Here is a 10,766-nt window from a genome sequence, read left to right as displayed (position 1 = left end):
AAGAATGTAAACCACAGCCAAATATTAGGATCGCCAGATCCCTTGTTTATCTTTTTCCACTAAAGCTCATCGGTGCTGACCATGGCCTGCACACATCTGGTGGTGTGCAGATTTCCTGCTTCTCAGAGATGCTGACTTTAGAAGGATTAGGAGGTCTCGTGCCTACGCTCAAGTTTGGTTCGGAGATGGAATCTACGCTGCACTACGCCAACTCTGATGATGCCCGTGAAGGAGGAGCCTTCACTCGATAGTCTTCTGCTAGATTAACTCTGTAATAGGTGTGTTCCCCAGTGACGTAATATCTTGTATTCTTGTAATCTTATGATGTATGACAGTGATATCGACTGATATATGATAATATGATGGAATCAATTAATGGTTTCATCATATTATAATTCATTCTGTGGATTTTCCCTTCATGGAAAAATTGAGGATGTTTCAGCAGCGATTTCGATGGCGGCGGCAGCGCAGACGCAGGAGGCTAGGGCGATTGGCGGCAGAGGTTTTAGACGCAAAGGCAAGGGGGCAAAATACGGAACCTTGGGGGCGAACCCCATGGTTTTATAGGGGCGACGGATGCGAGAAGGGCAACCGTTAGCCTCGATCTCTGGGCCTGCCACGTGCACCATCACGTCACATTGCGGGACACACACCCACGATCCCTATCCTCTCCCACCAAAATCGCACCGGACGGTTTGCTTTCCCAAAGCGACCGGACTCTTTTCCCACAGAGGGGACGCGGACCAGAAAAATCTCTTCTCTAAATCCGTCTGGGCCCATAATGACTGGAGGTTGGCCCAAACCAACTCGATGGCCACCCCAACAAGGGATGGGCCCACAAGAAACCAGAACTCAAGGACGCAAGCATCCCCAAGACCTTGATCCGCAGTCAGGACCCAGTTAGCCCGGCGCTGAGTAAAATTTCCACGAACGGAATACCATGATTCCCTTAAAAATATCCCGTCAACAAAAAACTAAGTTCTTTAGCCTTACCCATGAAGGGTCCGATACTACCCCCTGGGGTGACTCTACTTGAGTCACCCGGAGGCTCGAGGGCTACACCCATCGGGTGCGCTCGCTCGCACCCTTTGGCAAATTAACTCTGACAAAATTGAAAACACCCCCCGGATGATTCTGCCCGAATCACCTGAGGGCTCAGGGGCTACTATCGGGAACCTAACACCGGGGTACCCCAGGAGGTGGAACCAATAACCGTCAAACGTTAAAAACTTCTGGACAGACAAGGGCGCTGCTACGTTCCTTGCCCAAATGATGGGAGTTTGGTTCCGCCTCGCCCGATGCCTTTAAGCCAGCTCCACCTCGCCCGAGGGCTAAGGGCTAGTCTCTGCCTCGCCCGATGCCTTTGGGCCAGTTCTGCCTAAACTGAGGGCTGAGGGATAGACTCCGCCTCGCCCGACCCCCGAGGGTCTGGCTCGGTCTCGCCCGACCCCCAAGGGTCTGGCTCGGTCTCGCCCGAGGGATAAAGGACTGGTTTCTGCCTCGCCCGATGTCTGAGGACGAACCTTGCCTCGCTCGATGTCCAAGGACTGGTTTTGTCTTGCCTGACAACCTCTCCCCGTTTCCTCATGATGATGGGTACAGGGCAAGATGAGACGTTCAGATCAACCACGGCTTCAAGGACCATACCCTGCGCCCCGGCAGGAAAGGCACTGCTAGGGAATGACGAGATGGGTGCTTTAGACCCTTCCGGGCGTAGCAGAGCCTGAAAAGTATTGTGGGTGCGTACTCTTCGCCCTGTAGAGTTGTAGGCGCCGCCTTCAGCTCTGGGATACAGAACCCAATGAAGATATACGACAACCACTACGGTCTAGAAAAGGACTCGCATCCTCCACAAATGACGGATGTGCGGTCACCATGTTATGATCACAGGGGAATGGCGTCCACTTTCCAGCCCCTCGGGTCCACCAAATCGGAAGACCTTGCCCACGACGCTACTCTGGACCCCGACCCCGCGTCCCTTCGACAGAGACTCATAGGAACTAGAAGGCGTGCGGAGCAAGGCTGGGCGAGGCTCATAAGTCAAAACCACTGTACTATAGTCCATACCCTGCGTAGGGCAGTACTCTGTAACCATCCTGACATTCTACAGAGGCATCGACAGTATTATAGGCGCTTATCATCCTTTCGCACCCACCAGAATGGGCGACAAGGCTGGGTAGACATGAGCAACAAGGCTAGGTAGTATACGCACCCTAGCCCTCTCACTTGTAAAGCCGTCCCCTTCATCTATAAAAGGGGATGCGCTTCCTCCGAACAAAGGGACCGACTTTTGACGGCACAACGCACAACACACAACACACACAGTCAAGCTGCTATCAAGCTCTTGGCCTCCTTTCGACCCTTCCATCAGAGACTTGGGACCAGTCTGTAACATCCTAATGGGCCAAAGTGGGCCCAATTCAATCCAGTCATGGGACGGTGGTACTGCAGCAGAACGGGCCGGGTACTGTAGCATCCGAATTCCAGGCTACTGTAGACCGAGCACTGTTCACCCGAAAAATGGGCCAGTCCAGATTCGGGTACTGTTCACCTGTGTTACTGTAGCACCGTGAAAAACACTACGCAACCAGTTAGTACCATACTGGAAACTCTGAATTCGCCGGATCGACTTAAATACCAGGGCCAGGGACGCGTAGTAACCTTCGGTTAACCGTTTTGAACGAAGCGAGGACGAAAGTTCAAGCGGGTTGCTACGCGGGTGGGACCACTCCTCGGAAGAGTGGGCCTAGGCCATGTATGTCGGGACTGGACGTTACACAGTCCCTCTCTCGATCGTTTGTACCCCCTACTACGAACCGTATTCGGTGCTAATAACACGAGCAACAACAAACTAGACGTAGGGACATTCAGCCCGAACCAGTATAAATCTTGTGTCCTTTAGCGTACCATCCGAGCCTAATGCGCATTACTATAAATCTACTTGCCGGTGCTTGTACGAAACACTGACACTTCCTAGTCACATAAATTAATAAAGAACTACTTAGTATTATTCTAGTAGTAATGCTATGTAGTACCAACAAGCATATCTGGCATCATCACTAGGGATGACAACATAGTAAAGTAATGTTAGGATATATAGGTTTATAATAGGTGGCTACTAAATAAGTGATAAGTTAATAAATACCAACAAGCATTTTTGGCGACGTTGCTAGGGAAGGTAGCTAGGCAAAGGAAGTATTGATAAACTTATACTTATTGATGTGATCGAGGAAAACCATTGAACTCTGCTCAAATAGGCTTACCCTTGTTTTGTCTACTTATGTATCTTATGTAGGGTAATGTATGCCCGGTTTTGACCTTCCGACAAACTATGTTGAAGATCCAGAAGCATTAATTAGGAGGACTAAGGCTAAACTCAAGAAAGTTTTAGCTTTAGAGTCAGAAGACAACCAGATAAGGTGAAGCTTAACACCTGAATTTGAAGCTATGGCTAATAGGACTCTCCGTGAATTCTCTGCTCCAACTATGGCTAACATCCATACTGGACCAACAGTCAATGTCGGAGATAATGGATTCGAGCTCAAGCCAGCCCCCATCAACATGGTGCAAGCAAGCCAATTTTGTGGAAAGGCACATGAAGATGTGAGTGCACATCTCCAACAATTCCTGGAGATCTGTAGCACTTTCACCATCAAAGGAGGAACCCAAGATGCCATATTGCTTCGCCTCTTCCCATTCTCACTCTTGGGGAAGGCAAAGCAATGGTTCTATGCCAACAAAGATAGAAATACTATATGGGATAACTGCTCCACTATCTTCCTAGCAAAGTTCTTTCCCATAGGCAAGACCAATGCTCTGTGTGGGAGAATTTCAAGCTTTTAGCAACAACATGATAAATCTATCCCTAAGGCATGGGAACACTTTCAATATTATATTGCAGAATGTCCTCATCATGGGATGAAGAATTGGCTACTCATGTAGACTTTCTACCATGGGTTGACCAATAGTACCTATGAGACTATGGATGCTGCTGCTGGAGGTGTATTCCTGTCACTCACCATACCAGCTGCAATAGCTCTTGTGCAGAAGATGGCCTCCAACCAAGGTTGGAATGAAGAACATCTTCAGACCCGCAAGAGAGGTGGAGGTATGCAGCAACACAATGAGGTAGACATGTTGTCTGCCAAGATGGACCTGCTGATGAAGAAGCTTGAAGATCAAGCCAATGAGAAGCAAGAAGTCATGCACATTCTTGATTCTCGTATGCCATGTGAAGAGTGTGGAAATACTAGGCATTCAGGGAACAACTGTCCTAAAACCCAAGAGGATATGAACTTTGTCAACAACAACAACTACTTTCGTCCTTAATGGAATCAAGATGGAACCAGCAACAGAGACCGAACTACCAAGGTAACTATCAAGGTAATAATTTTAATAATTTCAATCAACCACCCTTGAGAGAATTAATTGCTGGCCAATCCAAACTTATGGAGGGATTATCTAGAAAGGTAGCTACCAATGATAAAATTCTAGAGAACATAAATAATAGAATGGATAGCTTTGCTTCTGCCATTAAGAACCAGCATAGCTTTAATAAAATGGTAGAATCACAAATAGCTTAGCTGGCAGCTGCTGTTCTCCGTCCGATAAAGGTAGGATTCTAGGGCAACCGGAAGATCTAGAAAATGCAAATCTTATCGATATTCACAATGCATCATATTATTATATAAAACCATCGACGGGAAGGTGGATAGACTATACCTTAATAGAAAAGAAGAGCGATCCAGGGAGACCTATCATCCCCATTGCCATTGGACCTCACATTTTTCAAGAAGCTATCTATGATTTCGGAGCAAGTGTCAACATCATGCCTAAGATAATTTATGATCAAATTAATGGAGATACTTTGTTGTACACAAACATACATTTGCAGCTTGTAGATCAGTCAGTCTGTTACCCCAAGGGAGTTCTTGAAGATGCTATTGTTTGAGTGGGACAATCATATGTTCTCATAGACTTTGTGGTTCTAGAAACAGGAGGAGATGTAAGGGCACCCATTATTTTGGGCTGACCTTTCCTAAGCACCGCAAAAGCCATCATCTACATGGATAGTGCCAAGATCTACTTCATAATCAAGGATAGGAAGGAGAATTTTTCTTTCAAGAATCACATCCTGCAATCTCCTAGACATTTGCAGAGGTCATACCTGCCCGAAGAGACACCAGTGACCAAGAAGAAGAATAATAGGAGAAGGAGGAAGAACAAGGCCAGACAACCTCAAGAAGAATTAGTTAACATGATCAACACACTTCGATCAGAGTACAACCACCTCCTCCCTTCACCATTCCTTGCTAAGAAGGATGGCCTAGGCATACCCACAATCGAGTGTACCATTAGACAAAGATTTTTTCACAAGACCTTCTACGACATTAGATCGGGTGTCAATATAATGTCCAAGGTAATGTATGAATACTTATTCGGTGATGAACCCTTATTCCCTACATATATGGAATTGCAGATGGCGGACCAATCAATCTAATTTTTGAAAGGAATAGCAAAAGATATCATGGTAAGAATACATGATCAGTTTACCCCTATCGACTTCATGGTTCTAGACATGGGTGAAGAAGAAGATGATACACCTATTATATTGGGAAGACCATTCCTCAACACAACCAACACAATCATCTACATCGGATTTAGACAAGTCCACTTCCAATTCCCTAGAGAAAAGGTATGATGTTATTTCAATAGTTATACCACTTATGAACAGCCCAAGAAGACTCGCTCTAGGAGGAGACATCGATCATCCCAACGCCAGAAGAATCAACCTTCAAAGAATGAATGGAAAGAAGATGAAGAACCTAAAGAAGTTGTGAAAGATGAAGCTACTCCGCCTAAGTCAAGCCTACAGACCAAGCAGGTATGGAAAGAGAAGGTGACATCACCATCAGAGAACCATCACAAGTTGTGCAGCCATTTGGGTCTCTATCGTTGAGACCGGATGATGCACCCAAAGAGTGAAGAACTTTTCTCCAGCCAAGTCATGTCCGAAGGACTTAAAAATCTGAACCCTGGCCATGAGGTAACATCGGTAGTTATCCATATTTACTTTTTAGTATTGCATGAATTACTTTTCACTTTAGCATATTAATTTTTCTACATTAGCATTGCATTTAGAAAAGGAAGATAAAAAGTTTCATGACTGCATTACATCATTGCATCATAAAGCCTAAGCCCTATGTGAAAAAAATTTCTCGATGTGTAAAAGCCCAAGGGAGTATTCACTTTGGTGGTATAAAAATAATAATAATAATAATATATATCATGCTTGCATATTTTCTTTCTGCATTATATAAATAAGAAAATCCAAAAAATATTAAATAGACATGCTGCTAGAACTTTGCCAATTAGGAAATCTGTCTAAACCCTCAAGGACAACAAATCTCTGAATGGCTAACCGCTAACCCCTTATCCTAATCTGTGCCATGAGTTTTGGTGTTCTGTTGGAGTATTTTGCAGTATGATCGAGAGTAAAGACATCCATCCGAAGTACATTTTTCTAAACTGTCGCTACACTCGCTGCACGAGGAACACAACTTCTGAACGGATGAGAAAGACTTCTACTGGTAGACTCACTCTAAGAAAGACCACGACAACATCCAGCTTGGGGAGGAGCATCCCCCATGTATCTAGCTAAGTATTTCTTTCCCTTTTGGTTTTACTGTTTTTAAGTTTGCTTCATATTTGCTAAAGAAATAAAAAGATGCATAACAAACTAAAAGCAAAATAAAATTTTATTTTAGCTAGTTATATATATATTAAGGTGTGATCCTAAATTTTGAAAACAAAATAAAAGGTGTGTTAAGTTTTCTTTAAGTTTAATTTTTAAGATCTAAATAAAAGGACTCTGAGAATAATCTCTTGCAATGGAAATGATGAATAGTTGCTCTATTGTAATTCCTTTCAAGTACTTAGTTTTCAGCCTTGAATTCTCTCGAGTTTTGGATACGACTGTTTTCATATAAGAATTTACTCTGAACTTGAAACTTGTGGGTAGCATATGTTTGATCTAGGTCTAGGTAACTGATGGATATGATATGAGAAGGTCTGAGCTACTGTTTATCTTATTCTAAGTCACACTAAAGTTCTGGAGATTTATCTTTTGAAAAACATAAAAATCCTACATGATGAGCTCCTGTATGAAAAAGCTTGAATTCCTACCAGAGCCATATATGATATTTAGATTAGGAAAACTTTCACTCACACATGCTGCTTGCATTGCATTGAGCTTAGTCCAGCTTTGTTGACCCTTAAGAGAGGTTTGTCGTGCTCTTAAAATCAAGATCACATACACACCACCCAAATATACACTACTCCTACACTAGGGGTAGGCGCAACAACATACCATTTCATCTAGATTGACCCAAAAATGATTTACTCTGACACTAGGAGTAAACACCAAAAATATTCTTGATAGGTATGCACCAAATAAATGCTCCAAAGTTCTTGTTGGCATCTCTTAAAAGTTCTATTACAGAAAAGAAGCATGTGACTATGCAAAAGTTATTCATAAAAAAAAAGATGAGAAAAAATAGACAAGTATCTGAGATATTTAAAACAATGGGTACTTAGATGCCCACCCAAAAAAAAGAAAAGATGAATAAGATAGCCCGTGTTTTCTTGCAAAGTTGTTTTCAAGTTTCAAAAGAGAGATATGTTTTCAAGAAGCATAGTAGAATTAGGTTAGCCATCAAATATATCCATCATACATCCACACACATACACATCTTGATTTGATTGTATGACTCAACTCTCTTTGGATCCGAGGTTTGACTTTACAATATATGTATTGCAAGTATGCTCTTTCATGCTTTTTTCACTCCTATGAGCTCCACATAAGCCTTAGTTGTAGGAAGAGGAAGGCATAACACCACTATTGCCTTGATGAGGATCCACAAATACCACATATATTGAGAGACTTGAGAGTGTCATACAAAGGAACCTCTGAGTTTTATTTTAAAAACCTATAAAAACTCCAAAAATAATGGTTGAGCAAAGAACTTGAGACATAGTGCTTGACTTGATTGTTCTGTCTTTTAATTGCTCAAGACCCAAGTGAAGGCTAAGACGCCCCATAGTTGAAGGTAATATGGGTAAGTTTGAAACTCAGATCGATTTATTTCAATCCAGAGGAGAATTCTTGTTTCAACGCATGTGTACTCTTGAGGAGTGAAAACATCGACGCAATTCCTGATCCATTTACTAAGTTTAGCTTTGCTAAGGGACTAGCAAAGGTTAAGCTTAGGGGAGTTTGTTGATGGTAGTTAACAACCATTATAAACCATCAATATAACATACATAAGGGCATAAATATAATCACTAATGATGGTTTAGGGGTTTAAACTAACAAATTCCACAAGTTTTGGTGAATCTATATTTTCTGTAGGGTTTATCCAGAAAACTGTCAAGGTGGACCTACATGTTAGATTTAATCGTGCTTATCCATAGTGAAACAGACACTAGAAGACTCTAGAAGACACAAGAGGATTCTGCACTAAAGCAAAGAGGCAGAGGCTGCAGACAACTTCGAGTCACAGTTCAAAATCAATGAACGGAAACTTAGATCGGAGAAATTTCTTAGCCTACTATAGGTATGATAGTCACAGATCAAGAGTTAGAAGTTGTAGGAACACCACACACAAGTGGATCGACTAGAAACCCTAGAAATCACCTCAACCAACAATATGAAATGCAAGTAATGTAAATCAAGCACAAGTGACTCAATGATTTATCCTGTGGTTCAGCTCGCCACCAAGGCTTGCCTATCTCCATGTTGTTGAGGTTAGCCACTAAGGCTTAGGGCTTTTCAACCCTTCCTCATTCTCAAGTCAAGAGACTTAACTCTTGAGATGAGGGGTGAGTATACTAGCTTTAAGATATGGTTACAAACCTCCTGGGGCTGCCACACAAGTTGGCAAGCTCCATGAGCGATGCTCTAGCTGGCTAGGAGCCAAGCTCTAAGAGTAACAAACACAATCGCTGGCCAAAACATGAATCAAGTGCTCTTTTGAGTTGAGGAATCAATGGAGCTGCTCTCTAATCAAGTTTTGGACCCTTTTCTCTCAAGGATTGATGGGGAAATCAATGGATTTGCTTGAGGGCTCAAGGTCACTAATGGAGGAAGAGAGAGAGGGCTCCTTTTCTGTTTTGGGCATGTTGGAATGAGTAGGAGGAAGAAGATAGCTATTAGGGAGGAAGAGCATGGGTATAAATATACCCCTCAGCCTCAATGGTCACTTAAGTCGTGGTAGTGCCGTGGCTCAAGTGTGGTAGTGCCGCACCACGCAAGACAGCAAGGGTAAGAGTGAAGTATAAACTATCTTGGCTATGAATCTAAGGATGCATGAGTATGTTTGAGCACTTGGTAGCACATATTTGCTTAAGCATTATGTCCCCCTTTATAGTATGGCTTTTTCTATACTCAAATTCAAAATATAAACCTCCTTTGTGTTTGAAGCCATCAACATTTGTAATTGGGGGCTCCTCCATTTCATGTAGCATCCTTGAATATAAATTCCCTGCTTGTCATCTCGATAAATCTCATTAGTTTTCTAATTGCATGGTCATTATCACCAAAATCCACAATTAGGGCTTGATTGCACTTTCAAGAAGACTCGAGAGGACTCCGCGCCAAGGCAGAGAGGCAGAGGCTACCCGGCCCCACCTATAGGCCAGCTGGCCCTTGGGGCCCACTGTCAGCCTTTGTGTTGATAGGTCGGTTCTCTTCCGCCTCCTTGGTTGCATGTACGCCATCCTTTAAGTCGGTTTGATCCAAGAGCTCACATTGGATGTTCCGGCCTATATATACCAGCCCTTGACACCCCTAGGCATATCCCTAGTCATCAAGTCATTTGAGAAGACAGAAACCCTAATCATCCTTAGAGCTCCACCATATTGTAGGGCATAGCTAGTTAGGCTAGGTCTAGAGGGAGGCAAGCAGGCTTCGCTTGGATTCCTAATCGTGTCACGAGCATGGTTTGGTATAATCTTTGTACCCCCTCTCTTTTGTAGTTCCATTATTTTTATATGCTAGTTAAAATTATTATGACAATATTAGTATTCATCTTATTCATGTTCTTCATTATAATGTTCAATGTCTACTTCGATTATATACTTAGTATCGCTAGTTTGTGATTATGTTTATGCATAAGTTCGTATAGCGCTCACTCTAAAGTACATGGGGTGGGTGGTCGACATTGTGTAAGCATGGTGCTTATACGTTGTTTACCTATGGATACACCCTATATTATGGGTCATGTGGTAGATCGCGGATGTGACACTCCCATTGAGTCCTTTGTAGCCCACTCCCCAAATATAGGTGCAAGTAGGGTCTGATTATGAAGGAAGAACAAGCTCTGTTCTTAATCTTCCATAGTAATATCCCAATAAGCATCTTTGGCATCATCACTAGGGATGACAACCTAGTAAAGTATTGTTAGGATATATACATTTATAATAGGTGGCTACTAAATAAGTGACAAGTTAATTAATACCAACACTAATCATAGACCTTGCCATATCAAAGAGTGTTCTATTCTTACTCTCAACAAGGCCACTTGATTGTGGAGTGTACTTGGCCGTGAATTGATGTCTAATTCTAAATTCATCACACAACTTATCAATTCTTGTGTTTTTGAACTCACTACCATTGTCACTTCTAACTCTCTTGATGGTTGTTTCAAATTCATTGTGTATGCCCTTGACAAATGATTTGAATGTTGCAAACACATCACTCTTGTTCA

General features: G+C 42.7%; 1 non-coding gene across 1 annotated transcript; it reads right to left on the bottom strand.

Annotated features, from left to right (window-relative positions):
* Nucleotides 1-3,811: 3,811 nt before the first annotated feature.
* LOC136455699 (small nucleolar RNA R71) lies at nucleotides 3,812-3,920 on the bottom strand. Its single transcript, XR_010759178.1, has one exon. It is a non-coding gene; the product is annotated as a small nucleolar RNA R71 (small nucleolar RNA).
* Nucleotides 3,921-10,766: the final 6,846 nt, after the last annotated feature.

This window comes from Miscanthus floridulus, chromosome 5 (genome assembly GCF_019320115.1).
Source record: "Miscanthus floridulus cultivar M001 chromosome 5, ASM1932011v1, whole genome shotgun sequence".
Taxonomy (NCBI): domain Eukaryota; kingdom Viridiplantae; phylum Streptophyta; class Magnoliopsida; order Poales; family Poaceae; genus Miscanthus; species Miscanthus floridulus.
The sequence above is the reverse complement of the archived record's forward strand: the minus strand, read 5'-3'. Positions and strand labels throughout refer to the sequence as shown.